The sequence below is a fragment of the Lactuca virosa genome, chromosome 1 (genome assembly GCF_052849685.1).
Source record: "Lactuca virosa cultivar CGN04683 chromosome 1, Lactuca_virosa_CGN04683_v6, whole genome shotgun sequence".
Taxonomy (NCBI): Eukaryota; Viridiplantae; Streptophyta; class Magnoliopsida; order Asterales; family Asteraceae; genus Lactuca; species Lactuca virosa.
In genome coordinates this window covers 262308957-262322968 of record NC_136426.1, presented here as the reverse complement: position 1 = coordinate 262322968, position 14012 = coordinate 262308957, and the positions used below count along the sequence as shown (strand labels likewise).

The following is a 14012-nucleotide window of genomic DNA, read 5'->3' as shown; positions in this document are numbered from 1 at the left end:
TTGTATGTCTTAAAAGATGCAGAACCTCCTTTGTTTTCGTACGCGAGGCGTGGGACCCACGTGACCGATCGGCTCCGTTCCAAAAATACGAAGACCATCAACCATGAAGCGGAGGCCACCCTAGCATAGAAATAGCAAGAAAGAAAAAAAAACAAAAAAAAACCGCACGTAAAATCTAAAAAAACGCAAACGGACAACGAAAAAGGGGGGTGCAACACGAGGACTTCCCATGGGGTCACCCATCCTAGTACTACTCTCGCCCACGCACGCTTAACTGCGGAGTTCTGATGGGATCCGGTGCATTAGTGCTGGTATGATCGCACCCGAAATACTGTCCATGCTTATTGCTTGTATGTCTTAAAAGACACAGAACCTCCTTTGTTTTCGTACGCGAGGCGTGGGACCCACGTGACCGATCGGCTCCGTTCCAAAAATACGAAGACCATGAACCATGAAACGGAGGCCACCCGAGCATAGAAATAGCAAGAAAAAAAAAACAAAAAAAAAACCGCACGTAAAATCTAAAAAAACGCAAACGGACAACGAAAAAGGGGGGGGGTGCAACACGAGGACTTCCCAGGGGGTCACCCATCCTAGTACTACTCTCGCCCAAGCACGCTTAACTACGGAGTTCTGATGGGATCCGGTGCATTAGTGCTGGTATGATCGCACCCGAAATTCTGTCCATGCTTATTGCTTTTATCTCTTAAAAGACGCAGAACCTCCTTTGTTTTCGTACGCGAGGCGTGGGACCCACGTGACCGATCGGCGCCGTTCCAAAAATACGAAAACCATCAACCATGAAGCGGTGGCCACCCGAGCATAGAAATAGCATGAAAGAAAACAAAAAAAACCGCACGTAAAATCTAAAAAAACGCAAACGGGCAACGAAAAAGGGGGGGTGCAACACGAGGACATCCCAGGGGGTCACCCATCCTAGTACTACTCTCGCCCAAGCACGCTTAACTGCGGAGTTCTGATGGGATCCGGTGCATTAGTGCTGGTATGATAGCACCCGAAATACTATCCATGCTTATTGCTTTTATGTCTTAAAAGACGCAGAACCTCCTTTGTTTTCGTACGCGAGGCGTGGGACCCACGTGACCGATCGGCTCCGTTCCAAAAATACGAAAACCATCAACCATGAAGCGGTGGCCACCCGAGCATAGAAATAGCAAGAAAGAAAAAAAAACAAAAAAAACCGCACGTAAAATCTAAAAAAACGCAAACGGACAACGAAAAAGGGGGAGTGCAACACGAGGACTTCCCATGGGGTCACCCATCCTAGTACTACTCTCGCCCAAGCACGCTTAACTGCGGAGTTCTGATGGGATCCGGTGCATTAGTGTTGGTATGATCGCACCCGAAATACTGTCCATGCTTATTGCTTGTATGTCTTAAAAGACACAGAACCTCCTTTGTTTTCGTACGCGAGGCGTGGGACCCACGTGACCGATCGGCTCCGTTCCAAAAATACGAAGACCATGAACCATGAAACGGAGGCCACCCGAGCATAGAAATAGCAAGAAAAAAAAAAACAAAAAAAACCGCACGTAAAATCTAAAAAAACGCAAACGGACAACGAAAAAGGGGGGGGGGGTGCAACACGAGGACTTCCCAGGGGGTCACCCATCCTAGTACTACTCTCGCCCAAGCACGCTTAACTGCGGAGTTCTGATGGGATCCGGTGCATTAGTGCTGGTATGATCGCACCCGAAATACTATCCATGCTTATTGCTTTTATCTCTTAAAAGACGCAGAACCTCCTTTGTTTTCGTACGCGAGGCGTGGGACCCACGTGATCGATCGGCGCCGTTCCAAAAATACGAAAACCATCAACCATGAAGCGGTGGCCACCCGAGCATAGAAATAGCAAGAAAGAAAACAAAAAAAAACCGCACGTAAAATCTAAAAAAACGCAAACGGGCAACGAAAAAGGGGGGGGGGGTGCAACACGAGGACTTCCTAGGGGGTCACCCATCCTAGTACTACTCTCGCCCAAGCACGCTTAACTGCGGAATTCTGATGGGATCCGGTGCATTAGTGCTGGTATGATAGCACCCAAAATACTATCCATGCTTATTGCTTTTATGTCTTAAAAGACGCAGAACCTCCTTTGTTTTCGTACGCGAGGCGTGGGACCCACGTGACCGATCGGCTCCGTTCCAAAAATACGAAAACCATCAACCATGAAGCGGAGGCCACCCGAGCATAGAAATAGCAAGAAAGAAAAAAAAACCGCACGTAAAATCTAAAAAAACGCAAACGGACAACGAAAAAGGGGGTGCAACACGAGGACTTCCCAGGGGGTCACCCATCCTAGTACTACTCTCGCCCAAGCACGCTTATCTGCGGAGTTCTGATGGGATCCGGTGCATTAGTGCTGGTATGATCGCACCCGAAATACTATCCATGCTTATTGCTTTTATGTCTTAAAAGACGCAGAACCTCCTTTGTTTTCGTACGCGAGGCGTGGGACCCACGTGACCGATCGGCTCCGTTCCAAAAATACGAAAACCATCAACCATGAAGCGGTGGCCACCCGAGCATAGAAATAGCAAGAAAGAAAAAAAAACAAAAAAAAACCGCACGTAAAATCTAAAAAAACGCAAACGGACAACGAAAAATAGGGGGGTGCAACACGAGGACTTCCCATGGGGTCACCCATCCTAGTACTACTCTCGCCCAAGCACGCTTAACTGCGGAGTTCTGATGGGATCCGGTGCATTAGTGCTGGTATGATCGCACCCGAAATACTGTCCATGCTTATTGCTTGTATGTCTTAAAAGACACAGAACCTCCTTTGTTTTCGTACGCGAGGCGTGGGACCCACGTGACCGATCGGCTCCGTTCCAAAAATACGAAGACCATGAACCATGAAACGGAGGCCACCCGAGCATAGAAATAGCAAGAAAAAAAAAACAAAAAAAACCGCACGTAAAATCTAAAAAAACGCAAACGGACAACGAAAAAGGGAGGGTGCAACACGAGGACTTCACAGGGGGTCACCCATCCTAGTACTACTCTCGCCCAAGCACGCTTAACTGCGGAGTTCTGATGGGATCCGGTGCATTAGTGCTGGTATGATCGCACCCGAAATACTATCCATGCTTATTGCTTTTATCTCTTAAAAGACGCAGAACCTCCTTTGTTTTCGTACGCGAGGCGTGGGACCCACGTGACCGATTGGCGCCGTTCCAAAAATACGAAAACCATCAACCATGAAGCGGTGGCCACCCGAGCATAGAAATAGCAAGAAAGAAAACAAAAAAAAACCGCACGTAAAATCTAAAAAAACGCAAACGGGCAACGAAAAAGGGGGGGGGGGGTGCAACACGAGGACTTCCCAGGGGGTCACCCATCCTAGTACTACTCTCGCCCAAGCACGCTTAACTGCGGAGTTCTGATGGGATCCGGTGCATTAGTGCTGGTATGATAGCACCCAAAATACTATCCATGCTTATTGCTTTTATGTCTTAAAAGACGCAGAACCTCCTTTGTTTTCGTACGCGAGGCGTGGGACCCACGTGACCGATCGGCTCCGTTCCAAAAATACGAAAACCATCAACCACGAAGCGGAGGCCACCCGAGCATAGAAATAGCAAGAAAGAAAAAAAAACCGCACGTAAAATCTAAAAAAACGCAAACGGACAACGAAAAAGGGGGGTGCAACACGAAGACTTCCCAGGGGGTCACCCATCCTAGTACTACTCTCGCCCAAGCACGCTTAATTGCGGAGTTCTGATGGGATCCGGTGCATTAGTGCTGGTATGATCGCACCCGAAATACTATCCATGCTTATTGCTTTTATGTCTTAAAAGACGCAGAACCTCCTTTGTTTTCGTACGCGAGGCGTGGGACGCACGTGACCGATCGGCTCCGTTCCAAAAATACGAAAACCATCAACCATGAAGCGGTGGCCACCCGAGCATAGAAATAGCAAGAAAGAAAACAAAAAAAAACCGCACGTAAAATCTAAAAAAACGCAAACGGGCAACGAAAAAGGGGGGGGGTGCAACACGAGGACTTCCCAGGGGGTCACACATCCTAGTACTACTCTCGCCCAAGCACGCTTAACTGCGGAGTTCTGATGGGATCCGGTGCATTAGTGCTGGTATGATAGCACCCGAAATACTATCCATGCTTATTGCTTTTATGTCTTAAAAGACGCAGAACCTCCTTTGTTTTCGTACGCGAAGCGTGGGACCCACGTGACCGATCGGCTCCGTTCCAAAAATACGAAAACCATCAACCATGAAGCGGAGGCCACCCGAGCATAGAAATAGCAAGAAAGAAAAAAAAACCGCACGTAAAATCTAAAAAAACGCAAACGGACAACGAAAAAGGGGGGTGCAACACGAGGACTTCCCAGGTGGTCACCCATCCTAGTACTACTCTCGCCCAAGCACGCTTAACTGCGGAGTTCTGATGGGATCCGGTGCATTAGTGCTGGTATGATCGCACCCGAAATACTATCCATGCTTATTGCTTGTATGTCTTAAAAGACGCAGAACCTCCTTTGTTTTCGTACGCGAGGCGTGGGACCCACGTGACCGATCGGCTCCGTTCCAAAAATACGAAGACCATCAACCATGAAGCGGAGGCCACCCTAGCATAGAAATAGCAAGAAAGAAAAAAAACAAAAAAAAACCGCACGTAAAATCTAAAAAAAACGCAAACGGACAACGAAAAAGGGGGGTGCAACACGAGGACTTCCCATGGGGTCACCCATCCTAGTACTACTCTCGCCCACGCACGCTTAACTGCGGAGTTCTGATGGGATCCGGGGCATTAGTGCTGGTATGATCGCACCCGAAATACTGTCCATGCTTATTGCTTGTATGTCTTAAAAGACACAGAACCTCCTTTGTTTTCGTACGCGAGGCGTGGGACCCACGTGACTGATCGGCTCCGTTCCAAAAATACGAAGACCATGAACCATGAAACGGAGGCCACCCGAGCATAGAAATAGCAAGAAAAAAAAACAAAAAAAAAACCGCACGTAAAATCTAAAAAAACGCAAACGGACAACGAAAAAGGGGGGGTGCAACACGAGGACTTCCCAGGGGGTCACCCATCCTAGTACTACTCTCGCCCAAGCACGCTTAACTACGGAGTTCTGATGGGATCCGGTGCATTAGTGCTGGTATGATCGCACCCGAAATACTATCGATGCTTATTGCTTTTATCTCTTAAAAGACGCAGAACCTCCTTTGTTTTCGTACGCGAGGCGTGGGACCCACGTGACCGATCGGCGCCGTTCCAAAAATACGAAAACCATCAACCATGAAGCGGTGGCCACCCGAGCATAGAAATAGCAAGAAAGAAAACAAAAAAAAACCGCACGTAAAATCTAAAAAAACGCAAACGGGCAACGAAAAAGGGGGGGTGCAACACGAGGACATCCCAGGGGGTCACCCATCCTAGTACTATTCTCGCCCAAGCACGCTTAACTGCGGAGTTCTGATGGGATCCGGTGCATTAGTGCTGGTATGATAGCACCCGAAATACTATCCATGCTTATTGCTTTTATGTCTTAAAAGACGCAGAACCTCCTTTGTTTTCGTACGCGAGGCGTGGGACCCACGTGACCGATCGGCACCGTTCCAAAAATACGAAAACCATCAACCATGAAGCGGAGGCCACCCGAGCATAGAAATAGCAAGAAAGAAAAAAAAACCGCATTTAAAATCTAAAAAAACGCAAACGGACAACGAAAAAGGGGGTGCAACACGAGGACTTCCCAGGGGGTCACCCATCCTAGTACTACTCTCGCCCAAGCACGCTTAACTGCGCAGTTCTGATGGGATCCGGTGCATTAGTGCTGGTATGATCGCACCCGAAATACTATCCATGCTTATTGCTTTTATGTCTTAAAAGACGCAGAACCTCCTTTGTTTTCGTACGCGAGGCGTGGGACCCACGTGACCGATCGGCTCCGTTCCAAAAATACGAAAACCATCAACCATGAAGCGGTGGCCACCCGAGCATAGAAATAGCAAGAAAGAAAAAAAAAAAACCGCACGTAAAATCTAAAAAAACGCAAACGGACAACGAAAAAGGGGGGTGCAACACGAGGACTTCCCATGGGGTCACCCATCCTAGTACTACTCTCGCCCAAGCACGCTTAACTGCGGAGTTCTGATGGGATCCGGTGCATTAGTGCTGGTATGATCGCACCCGAAATACTGTCCATGCTTATTGCTTGTATGTCTTAAAAGACGCAGAACCTCCTTTGTTTTCGTACGCGAGGCGTGGGACCCACGTGACCGATCGGCTCCGTTCCAAAAATACGAAGACCATGAACCATGAAACGGAGGCCACCCGAGCATAGAAATAGCAAGAAAAAAAAAACAAAAAAAATCGCACGTAAAATCTAAAAAAACGCAAACGGACAACGAAAAAGGGGGGGTGCAACACAAGGACTTCCCAGGGGGTCACCCATCCTAGTACTATTCTCGCCCAAGCACGCTTGACTGCGGAGTTCTGATGGGATCCGGTGCATTAGTGCTGGTATGATCGCACCCGAAATACTATCCATGCTTATTGCTTTTATGTCTTAAAAGACGCAGAACCTCCTTTGTTTTCGTACGCGAGGCGTGGAACCCACGTGACCGATCGGCTCCGTTCCAAAAATACGAAAACCATCAACCATGAAGGGGAGGCCACCCGAGCATAGAAATAGCAAGAAAGAAAAAAAAACAAAAAAAAAACCGCACGTAAAATCTAAAAAAACGCAAACGGGCAACGAAAAAGGGGGGGGGGGTGCAACACGAGGACTTCCCAGGGGGTCACCCATCCTAGTACTACTCTCGCCCAAGCACGCTTGACTGCGGAGTTCTGATGGGATCCGGTGCATTAGTGCTGGTATGATAGCACCCGAAATACTATCCATGCTTATTGCTTTTATGACTTAAAAGACGCAGAACCTCCTTTGTTTTCGTACGCGAAGCGTGGGACCCACGTGACCGATCGGCTCCGTTCCAAAAATACGAAAACCATCAACCATGAAGCGGAGGCCACCCGAGCATAGAAATAGCAAGAAAGATAAAAAACCGCACGTAAAATCTAAAAAAACGCAAACGGACAACGAAAAAGGGGGGTGCAACACGAGGACTTCCCAGGGGGTCACCCATCCTAGTACTACTCTCGCCCAAGCACGCTTAACTGCGGAGTTCTGATGGGATCCGGTGCATTAGTGCTGGTATGATCGCACCCGAAATACTATCCATGCTTATTGCTTTTATGTCTTAAAAGACGCAGAACCTCCTTTGTTTTCGTACGCGAGGAGTGGGACCCACGTGACCGATCGGCTCCGTTCCAAAAATACGAAAACCATCAACCATGAAGCGGAGGCCACCCGAGCATAGAAATAGCAAGAAAGAAAAAAAAACAAAAAAAAAACCGCACGTAAAATCTAAAAAAACGCAAACGGACAACGAAAAAGGGGGGGTGCAACACGAGGACTTCCCAGGGGGTCACCCATCCTAGTACTATTCTCGCCCAAGCACGCTTGACTGCGGAGTTCTGATGGGATCCGGTGCATTAGTGCTGGTATGATCGCACCCGAAATACTATCCATGCTTATTGCTTGTATGTCTTAAAAGACGCAGAACCTCCTTTGTTTTCGTACGCGAGGCGTGGGACCCACGTGACCGATCAGCTCCGTTCCAAAAATACGAAGACCATCAACCATGAAGCGGAGGCCACCCGAGCATAGAAATAGCAAGAAAGAAAAAAAAACAAAAAAAAACCGCACGTAAAATCTAAAAAAACGCAAACGGACAACGAAAAAGGGGGGTGCAACACGAGGACTTCCCATGGGGTCACCCATCCTAGTACTACTCTCGCCCAAGCACGCTTAACTGCGGAGTTCTGATGGGATCCGGTGCATTAGTGCTGGTATGATCGCACCCGAAATACTGTCCATGCTTATTGTTTGTATGTCTTAAAAGACGCAGAACCTCCTTTGTTTTCGTACGCGAGGCGTGGGACCCACGTGACCGATCGGCTCCGTTCCAAAAATACGAACACCATGAACCATGAAACGGAGGCCACCCGAGCATAGAAATAGCAAGAAAAAAAAAACAAAAAAAACCGCACGTAAAATCTAAAAAAACGCAAACGGACAACGAAAAAGGGGGGTGCAACACGAGGACTTCCCAGGGGGTCACCCATCCTAGTACTATTCTCGCCCAAGCACGCTTAACTGCAGAGTTCTGATGGGATCCGGTGCATTAGTGCTGGTATGATCGCACCCGAAATACTATCCATGCTTATTGCTTTTATGTCTTAAAAGACGCAGAACCACCTTTGTTTTCGTACGCGAGGCGTGGAACCCACGTGACCGATCGGCTCCGTTCCAAAAATACGAAAACCATCAACCATGAAGCGGTGGCCACCCGAGCATAGAAATAGCAAGAAAGAAAACAAAAAAAAAACGCACGTAAAATCTAAAAAAACGCAAACGGGCAACGAAAAAGGGGGGGGGGGGTGCAACACGAGAACTTCCCAGGGGGTCACCCATCCTAGTACTACTCTCGCCCAAGCACGCTTAACTGCGGAGTTCTGATGGGATCCGGTGCATTAGTGCTGGTATGATAGCACCCGAAATACTATCCATGCTTATTGCTTGTATGTCTTAAAAGACGCAGAACCTCCTTTGTTTTCGTACGCGAGGCGTGGGACCCACGTGACCGATCGGCTCCGTTCCAAAAATACGAAGACCATGAACCATGAAACGAAGGCCACCCGAGCACAGAAATAGCAAGAAAGAAAAAAATACAAAAAAAAACTGCACGTAAAATCTAAAAAAACGCAAACGGACAACGAAAAAGGGGGGTGCAACACGAGGACTTCGCAGGGGGTCACCCATCCTAGTACTACTCTCGCCCAAGCACGCTTAACTGCGGAGTTCTGATGGGATCCGGTGCATTAGTGCTGGTATGATCGCACCCGAAATACTATCCATGCTTATTGCTTTTATGTCTTAAAAGAAGCAGAACCTCCTTTGTTTTCGTACGCGAGGCGTGGAACCCACGTGACCGATCGGCACCGTTTCAAAAATACGAAAACCATCAACCATGAAGCGGAGGCCACCCGAGCATAGAAATAGCAAGAAAGAAAAAAAAACAAAAAAAAAACGCACGTAAAATCTAAAAAAACGCAAACGGACAACGAAAAAGGGGGGTGCAACACGAGGACTTCCCAGGGGGTCACCCATCCTAGTACTACTCTCGCCCAAGCACGCTTAACTGCGGAGTTCTGATGGGATCCGGTGCATTAGTGCTGGTATGATCGCACCCGAAATACTATCCATGCTTATTGCTTGTATGTCTTAAAAGACGCAGAACCTCCTTTGTTTTCGTACGCGAGGCGTGGGACCCACGTGACCGATCGGCTCCGTTCCAAAAATACGAAGACCATGAACCATGAAACGAAGGCCACCCGAGCATAGAAATAGCAAGAAAGAAAAAAAAACAAAAAAAAACCGCACGTAAAATCTAAAAAAACGCAAACGGACAACGAAAAAGGGGGGTGCAACACGAGGACTTCCCAGGGGGTCACCCATCCTAGTACTACTCTCGCCCAAGCACGCTTAACTGCGGAGTTCTGATGGGATCCGGTGCATTAGTGCTGGTATGATCGCACCCGAAATACTATCCATGCTTATTGCTTGTATGTCTTAAAAGACGCAGAACCTCCTTTGTTTTCGTACGCGAGGCGTGGGACCCACGTGACCGATCAGCTCCGTTCCAAAAATACGAAGACCATCAACCATGAAGCGGAGGCCACCCGAGCATAGAAATAGCAAGAAAGAAAAAAAAAACAAAAAAAACCGCATGTAAAATCTAAAAAAACGCAAACGGACAACGAAAAAGGGGGGTGCAACACGAGGACTTCCCATGGGGTCACCCATCCTAGTACTACTCTCGCCCAAGCACGCTTAACTGCGGAGTTCTGATGGGATCCGGTGCATTAGTGCTGGTATGATCGCACCCGAAATACAGTCCATGCTTATTGCTTGTATGTCTTAAAAGACACAGAACCTCCTTTGTTTTCGTACGCGAGGCGTGGGACCCACGTGACCGATCGGCTCCGTTCCAAAAATACGAAGACCATGAACCATGAAACGGAGGCCACCCGAGCATAGAAATAGCAAGAAAAAAAAAACAAAAAAAAACCGCACGTAAATTCTAAAAAAACGCAAACGGGCAACGAAAAAGGGGGGGGGGGGGTGCAACACGAGGACTTCCCAGGGGGTCACCCATCCTAGTACTACTCTCGGCCAAGCACGCTTAACTGCGGAGTTCTGATGGGATCCGGTGCATTAGTGCTGGTATGATAGCACCCAAAATACTATCCATGCTTATTGCTTTTATGTCTTAAAAGACGCAGAACCTCCTTTGTTTTCGTACGCGAGGCGTGGGACCCACGTGACCGATCGGCTCCGTTCCAAAAATACGAAAACCATCAACCATGAAGCGGAGGCCACCCGAGCATAGAAATAGCAAGAAAGAAAAAAAAACCGCACGTAAAATCTAAAAAAACGCAAACGGACAACGAAAAAGGGGGGTGCAACACGAGGACTTCCCAGGGGGTCACCCATCCTAGTACTACTCTCGCCTAAGCACGCTTAATGGCGGAGTTCTGATGGGATCCGGTGCATTAGTGCTGGTATGATCGCACCCGAAATACTATCCATGCTTATTGCTTTTATGTCTTAAAAGACGCAGAACCTCCTTTGTTTTCGTACGCGAGGCGTGGGACGCACGTGACCGATCGGCTCCGTTCCAAAAATACGAAGACCATCAACCATGAAGCGGAGGCCACCCGAGCATAGAAATAGCAAGAAAGAAAAAAAAACATAAAAAAACCGCACGTAAAATCTAAAAAAACGCAAACGGACAACGAAAAAGGGGGGTGCAACACGAGGACTTCCCATGGGGTCACCCATCCTAGTACTACTCTCGCCCAAGCACGCTTAACTGCGGAGTTCTGATGGGATCCGGTGCATTAGTGCTGGTATGATCGCACCCGAAATACTGTCCATGCTTATTGCTTGTATGTCTTAAAAGACGCAGAACCTCCTTTGTTTTCGTACGCGAGGCGTGAGACCCACGTGACCGATCGGCTCCGTTCCAAAAATAGGAAGACCATGAACCATGAAACGGAGGCCACCCGAGCATAGAAATAGCAAGAAAAAAAAAACAAAAAAAAACCGCACGTAAAATCTAAAAAAACGCAAACGGACAACGAAAAAGGGGGGGTGCAACACGAGGACTTCCCAGGGGGTCACCCATCCTAGTACTATTCTCGCCCAAGCACGCTTAACTGCGGAGTTCTGATGGGATCCGGTGCATTAGTGCTGGTATGATCGCACCCGAAATACTATCCATGCTTATTGCTTTTATGTCTTAAAAGACGCAGAACCTCCTTTGTTTTCGTACGCGAGGCGTGGAACCCACGTGACCGATCGGCTCCGTTCCAAAAATACGAAAACCATCAACCATGAAGCGGTGGCCACCCGAGCATAGAAATAGCAAGAAAGAAAACAAAAAAAAACCGCACGTAAAATCTAAAAAAACGCAAACATGCAACGAAAAAGGGGGGGGGGGTGCAACACGAGAACTTCCCAGGGGGTCACCCATCCTAGTACTACTCTCGCCCAAGCACACTTAACTGCGGAGTTCTGATGGGATCCGGTGCATTAGTGCTGGTATGATCACACCCGAAATACTATCCATGCTTATTGCTTTTATGTCTTAAAAGACGCAGAACCTCCTTTGTTTTCGTACGCGAGGCGTGGAACCCACGTGACCGATCGGCTCCGTTCCAAAAATACGAAAACCATCAACCATGAAGGGGAGGCCACCCGAGCATAGACATAGCAAGAAAGAAAAAAAACAAAAAAAAACCGCACGTAAAATCTAAAAAAACGCAAACGGGCAACGAAAAAGGGGGGGGGGTGCAACACGAGGACTTCCCAGGGGGTCACCCATCCTAGTACTACTCTCGCCCAAGCACGCTTAACTGCGGAGTTCTGATGGGATCCGGTGCATTAGTGCTGGTATGATAGCACCCGAAATACTATCCATGCTTATTGCTTTTATGTCTTAAAAGACGCAGAACCTCCTTTGTTTTCGTACGCGAAGCGTGGGACCCACGTGACCGATCGGCTTCGTTCCAAAAATACGAAAACCATCAACCATGAAGCGGAGGCCACCCGAGCATAGAAATAGCAAGAAAGAAAAAAAAACCGCACGTAAAATTTAAAAAAACGCAAACGGACAACGAAAAAGGGGGGTGCAACACGAGGACTTCCGAGGGGGTCACCCATCCTAGTACTACTCTCGCCCAAGCACGCTTAACTGCGGAGTTCTGATGGGATCCGGTGCATTAGTGCTGGTATGATCGCACCCGAAATACTATCCATGCTTATTGCTTTTATGTCTTAAAAGACGCAGAACCTCCTTTGTTTTCGTACGCGAGGCGTGGGACCCACGTGACCGATCGGCTCCGTTCCAAAAATACGAAAACCATCAACCATGAAGGGGAGGCCACCCGAGCATAGAAATAGCAAGAAAGAAAAAAAAAACAAAAAAAAAACCGCACGTAAAATCTAAAAAAACGCAAACGGACAACGAAAAAGGGGGGGGGGGTGCAACACGAGGACTTCCCAGGGGGTCACCCATCCTAGTACTATTCTCGCCCAAGCACGCTTGACTGCGGAGTTCTGATGGGATCCGGTGCATTAGTGCTGGTATGATCGCACCCGAAATACTATCCATGCTTATTGCTTGTATGTCTTAAAAGACGCAGAACCTCCTTTGTTTTCGTACGCGAGGCGTGGGACCCACGTGACCGATCGGCTCCGTTCCAAAAATACGAAGACCATGAACCATGAAACGAAGGCCACCCGAGCACAGAAATAGCAAGAAAGAAAAAAAAACAAAAAAAAAACTGCACGTAAAATCTAAAAAAACGCAAACGGACAACGAAAAAGGGGGGGGTGCAACACGAGGACTTCCCAGGGGGTCACCCATCCTAGTACTACTCTCGCCCAAGCACGCTTAACTGCGGAGTTCTAATGGGATCCGGTGCATTAGTGCTGGTATGATCGCACCCGAAATACTATCCATGCTTATTGCTTGTATGTCTTAAAAGACGCAGAACCTCATTTGTTTTCGTACGCGAGGCGTGGGACCCACGTGACCGATCGGCTCCGTTCCAAAAATACGAAGACCATCAACCATGAAACGGAGGCCACCCGAGCATAGAAATAGCAAGAAAGAAAAAAAAAACAAAAAAAACCGCACGTAAAATCTAAAAAAACGCAAACGGACAACGAAAAAGGGGGGTGCAATACGAGGACTTCCCAGGGGGTCACCCATCCTAGTACTACTCTCGCCCAAGCACGCTTAACTGCGGAGTTCTAATGGGATCTGGTGCATTAGTGCTGGTATGATCGCACCCGAAATATAGTCCATGCTTATTGCTTGTATGTCTTAAAAGACACAGAACCTCCTTTGTTTTCGTACGCGAGGCGTGGGAACCACGTGACCGATCGGCTCCGTTCCAAAAATACGAAGACCATGAACCATGAAACGGAGGCCACCAGAGCATAGAAATAGCAAGAAAAAAAAACAAAAAAAAAACCGCACGTAAAATCTAAAAAAACGCAAACGGGCAACGAAAAAGGGGGGGGGGGTGTGCAACACGAGGACTTCCCAGGGGGTCACCCATCCTAGTACTACTCTCGCCCAAGCACGCTTAACTGCAGAGTTCTGATGGGATCCGGTGCATTAGTGCTGGTATGATAGCACCCAAAATACTATCCATGCTTATTGCTTTTATGTCTTAAAAGACGCAGAACCTCCTTTGTTTTCGTACGCGAGGCGTGGGACCCACGTGACCGATCGGCTCCGTTCCAAAAATACGAAAACCATCAACCATGAAGCGGAGGCCACCCGAGCATAGAAATAGCAAGAAAGAAAAAAAAACCGCACGTA

At 48.0% G+C, this 14012-nt stretch overlaps 40 non-coding genes across 40 annotated transcripts; all 40 read right to left on the bottom strand.

The window, feature by feature from the left end:
- Positions 1–206: 206 nt before the first annotated feature.
- LOC145155698 (5S ribosomal RNA) lies at positions 207–325 on the bottom strand. The gene has a single exon (XR_013736127.1). It is a non-coding gene; the product is annotated as a 5S ribosomal RNA (ribosomal RNA).
- Positions 326–555: 230 nt separating this feature from the next.
- Positions 556–674, bottom strand: LOC145152410 (5S ribosomal RNA). Its single transcript, XR_013732929.1, has one exon. It is a non-coding gene; the product is annotated as a 5S ribosomal RNA (ribosomal RNA).
- A 224-nt stretch (positions 675–898) lies between these two features.
- On the bottom strand, positions 899–1017 carry LOC145147195 (5S ribosomal RNA). Its single transcript, XR_013728106.1, has one exon. It is a non-coding gene; the product is annotated as a 5S ribosomal RNA (ribosomal RNA).
- A 229-nt stretch (positions 1018–1246) lies between these two features.
- LOC145145029 (5S ribosomal RNA) lies at positions 1247–1365 on the bottom strand. Its single transcript, XR_013726022.1, has one exon. It is a non-coding gene; the product is annotated as a 5S ribosomal RNA (ribosomal RNA).
- A 231-nt stretch (positions 1366–1596) lies between these two features.
- LOC145138966 (5S ribosomal RNA) lies at positions 1597–1715 on the bottom strand. The gene has a single exon (XR_013721801.1). It is a non-coding gene; the product is annotated as a 5S ribosomal RNA (ribosomal RNA).
- Positions 1716–1944: 229 nt separating this feature from the next.
- LOC145147616 (5S ribosomal RNA) lies at positions 1945–2063 on the bottom strand. Its single transcript, XR_013728514.1, has one exon. It is a non-coding gene; the product is annotated as a 5S ribosomal RNA (ribosomal RNA).
- A 218-nt stretch (positions 2064–2281) lies between these two features.
- LOC145155640 (5S ribosomal RNA) lies at positions 2282–2400 on the bottom strand. The gene has a single exon (XR_013736069.1). It is a non-coding gene; the product is annotated as a 5S ribosomal RNA (ribosomal RNA).
- A 231-nt stretch (positions 2401–2631) lies between these two features.
- Positions 2632–2750, bottom strand: LOC145152879 (5S ribosomal RNA). The gene has a single exon (XR_013733401.1). It is a non-coding gene; the product is annotated as a 5S ribosomal RNA (ribosomal RNA).
- Positions 2751–2976: 226 nt separating this feature from the next.
- On the bottom strand, positions 2977–3095 carry LOC145155250 (5S ribosomal RNA). Its single transcript, XR_013735700.1, has one exon. It is a non-coding gene; the product is annotated as a 5S ribosomal RNA (ribosomal RNA).
- Positions 3096–3325: 230 nt separating this feature from the next.
- LOC145155907 (5S ribosomal RNA) lies at positions 3326–3444 on the bottom strand. The gene has a single exon (XR_013736335.1). It is a non-coding gene; the product is annotated as a 5S ribosomal RNA (ribosomal RNA).
- A 219-nt stretch (positions 3445–3663) lies between these two features.
- Positions 3664–3782, bottom strand: LOC145146165 (5S ribosomal RNA). Its single transcript, XR_013727113.1, has one exon. It is a non-coding gene; the product is annotated as a 5S ribosomal RNA (ribosomal RNA).
- Positions 3783–4009: 227 nt separating this feature from the next.
- On the bottom strand, positions 4010–4128 carry LOC145147577 (5S ribosomal RNA). Its single transcript, XR_013728476.1, has one exon. It is a non-coding gene; the product is annotated as a 5S ribosomal RNA (ribosomal RNA).
- Positions 4129–4347: 219 nt separating this feature from the next.
- LOC145154190 (5S ribosomal RNA) lies at positions 4348–4466 on the bottom strand. The gene has a single exon (XR_013734675.1). It is a non-coding gene; the product is annotated as a 5S ribosomal RNA (ribosomal RNA).
- Positions 4467–4695: 229 nt separating this feature from the next.
- LOC145145070 (5S ribosomal RNA) lies at positions 4696–4814 on the bottom strand. The gene has a single exon (XR_013726061.1). It is a non-coding gene; the product is annotated as a 5S ribosomal RNA (ribosomal RNA).
- A 227-nt stretch (positions 4815–5041) lies between these two features.
- On the bottom strand, positions 5042–5160 carry LOC145152408 (5S ribosomal RNA). The gene has a single exon (XR_013732927.1). It is a non-coding gene; the product is annotated as a 5S ribosomal RNA (ribosomal RNA).
- Positions 5161–5385: 225 nt separating this feature from the next.
- Positions 5386–5504, bottom strand: LOC145148117 (5S ribosomal RNA). Its single transcript, XR_013729015.1, has one exon. It is a non-coding gene; the product is annotated as a 5S ribosomal RNA (ribosomal RNA).
- Positions 5505–5722: 218 nt separating this feature from the next.
- On the bottom strand, positions 5723–5841 carry LOC145146123 (5S ribosomal RNA). Its single transcript, XR_013727074.1, has one exon. It is a non-coding gene; the product is annotated as a 5S ribosomal RNA (ribosomal RNA).
- Positions 5842–6063: 222 nt separating this feature from the next.
- On the bottom strand, positions 6064–6182 carry LOC145152878 (5S ribosomal RNA). The gene has a single exon (XR_013733400.1). It is a non-coding gene; the product is annotated as a 5S ribosomal RNA (ribosomal RNA).
- Positions 6183–6408: 226 nt separating this feature from the next.
- Positions 6409–6527, bottom strand: LOC145144048 (5S ribosomal RNA). Its single transcript, XR_013725069.1, has one exon. It is a non-coding gene; the product is annotated as a 5S ribosomal RNA (ribosomal RNA).
- Positions 6528–6762: 235 nt separating this feature from the next.
- On the bottom strand, positions 6763–6881 carry LOC145144533 (5S ribosomal RNA). The gene has a single exon (XR_013725546.1). It is a non-coding gene; the product is annotated as a 5S ribosomal RNA (ribosomal RNA).
- A 218-nt stretch (positions 6882–7099) lies between these two features.
- LOC145138916 (5S ribosomal RNA) lies at positions 7100–7218 on the bottom strand. Its single transcript, XR_013721786.1, has one exon. It is a non-coding gene; the product is annotated as a 5S ribosomal RNA (ribosomal RNA).
- Positions 7219–7449: 231 nt separating this feature from the next.
- LOC145135511 (5S ribosomal RNA) lies at positions 7450–7568 on the bottom strand. Its single transcript, XR_013719862.1, has one exon. It is a non-coding gene; the product is annotated as a 5S ribosomal RNA (ribosomal RNA).
- Positions 7569–7797: 229 nt separating this feature from the next.
- On the bottom strand, positions 7798–7916 carry LOC145152877 (5S ribosomal RNA). Its single transcript, XR_013733399.1, has one exon. It is a non-coding gene; the product is annotated as a 5S ribosomal RNA (ribosomal RNA).
- Positions 7917–8141: 225 nt separating this feature from the next.
- Positions 8142–8260, bottom strand: LOC145138878 (5S ribosomal RNA). Its single transcript, XR_013721773.1, has one exon. It is a non-coding gene; the product is annotated as a 5S ribosomal RNA (ribosomal RNA).
- Positions 8261–8490: 230 nt separating this feature from the next.
- LOC145155005 (5S ribosomal RNA) lies at positions 8491–8609 on the bottom strand. Its single transcript, XR_013735468.1, has one exon. It is a non-coding gene; the product is annotated as a 5S ribosomal RNA (ribosomal RNA).
- Positions 8610–8838: 229 nt separating this feature from the next.
- Positions 8839–8957, bottom strand: LOC145154759 (5S ribosomal RNA). The gene has a single exon (XR_013735218.1). It is a non-coding gene; the product is annotated as a 5S ribosomal RNA (ribosomal RNA).
- Positions 8958–9186: 229 nt separating this feature from the next.
- Positions 9187–9305, bottom strand: LOC145138851 (5S ribosomal RNA). Its single transcript, XR_013721764.1, has one exon. It is a non-coding gene; the product is annotated as a 5S ribosomal RNA (ribosomal RNA).
- Positions 9306–9534: 229 nt separating this feature from the next.
- On the bottom strand, positions 9535–9653 carry LOC145138781 (5S ribosomal RNA). The gene has a single exon (XR_013721721.1). It is a non-coding gene; the product is annotated as a 5S ribosomal RNA (ribosomal RNA).
- Positions 9654–9882: 229 nt separating this feature from the next.
- On the bottom strand, positions 9883–10001 carry LOC145152876 (5S ribosomal RNA). Its single transcript, XR_013733398.1, has one exon. It is a non-coding gene; the product is annotated as a 5S ribosomal RNA (ribosomal RNA).
- Positions 10002–10234: 233 nt separating this feature from the next.
- On the bottom strand, positions 10235–10353 carry LOC145146694 (5S ribosomal RNA). The gene has a single exon (XR_013727626.1). It is a non-coding gene; the product is annotated as a 5S ribosomal RNA (ribosomal RNA).
- A 219-nt stretch (positions 10354–10572) lies between these two features.
- On the bottom strand, positions 10573–10691 carry LOC145148880 (5S ribosomal RNA). The gene has a single exon (XR_013729744.1). It is a non-coding gene; the product is annotated as a 5S ribosomal RNA (ribosomal RNA).
- Positions 10692–10920: 229 nt separating this feature from the next.
- LOC145152875 (5S ribosomal RNA) lies at positions 10921–11039 on the bottom strand. The gene has a single exon (XR_013733397.1). It is a non-coding gene; the product is annotated as a 5S ribosomal RNA (ribosomal RNA).
- A 227-nt stretch (positions 11040–11266) lies between these two features.
- On the bottom strand, positions 11267–11385 carry LOC145153858 (5S ribosomal RNA). The gene has a single exon (XR_013734347.1). It is a non-coding gene; the product is annotated as a 5S ribosomal RNA (ribosomal RNA).
- Positions 11386–11614: 229 nt separating this feature from the next.
- On the bottom strand, positions 11615–11733 carry LOC145154858 (5S ribosomal RNA). The gene has a single exon (XR_013735324.1). It is a non-coding gene; the product is annotated as a 5S ribosomal RNA (ribosomal RNA).
- A 232-nt stretch (positions 11734–11965) lies between these two features.
- On the bottom strand, positions 11966–12084 carry LOC145155906 (5S ribosomal RNA). The gene has a single exon (XR_013736334.1). It is a non-coding gene; the product is annotated as a 5S ribosomal RNA (ribosomal RNA).
- Positions 12085–12303: 219 nt separating this feature from the next.
- On the bottom strand, positions 12304–12422 carry LOC145155729 (5S ribosomal RNA). Its single transcript, XR_013736158.1, has one exon. It is a non-coding gene; the product is annotated as a 5S ribosomal RNA (ribosomal RNA).
- Positions 12423–12658: 236 nt separating this feature from the next.
- On the bottom strand, positions 12659–12777 carry LOC145135505 (5S ribosomal RNA). Its single transcript, XR_013719857.1, has one exon. It is a non-coding gene; the product is annotated as a 5S ribosomal RNA (ribosomal RNA).
- A 232-nt stretch (positions 12778–13009) lies between these two features.
- Positions 13010–13128, bottom strand: LOC145153606 (5S ribosomal RNA). Its single transcript, XR_013734105.1, has one exon. It is a non-coding gene; the product is annotated as a 5S ribosomal RNA (ribosomal RNA).
- Positions 13129–13357: 229 nt separating this feature from the next.
- LOC145137317 (5S ribosomal RNA) lies at positions 13358–13476 on the bottom strand. Its single transcript, XR_013720984.1, has one exon. It is a non-coding gene; the product is annotated as a 5S ribosomal RNA (ribosomal RNA).
- Positions 13477–13709: 233 nt separating this feature from the next.
- LOC145147313 (5S ribosomal RNA) lies at positions 13710–13828 on the bottom strand. The gene has a single exon (XR_013728220.1). It is a non-coding gene; the product is annotated as a 5S ribosomal RNA (ribosomal RNA).
- Between the last annotated feature and the right edge of the window lie 184 nt (positions 13829–14012).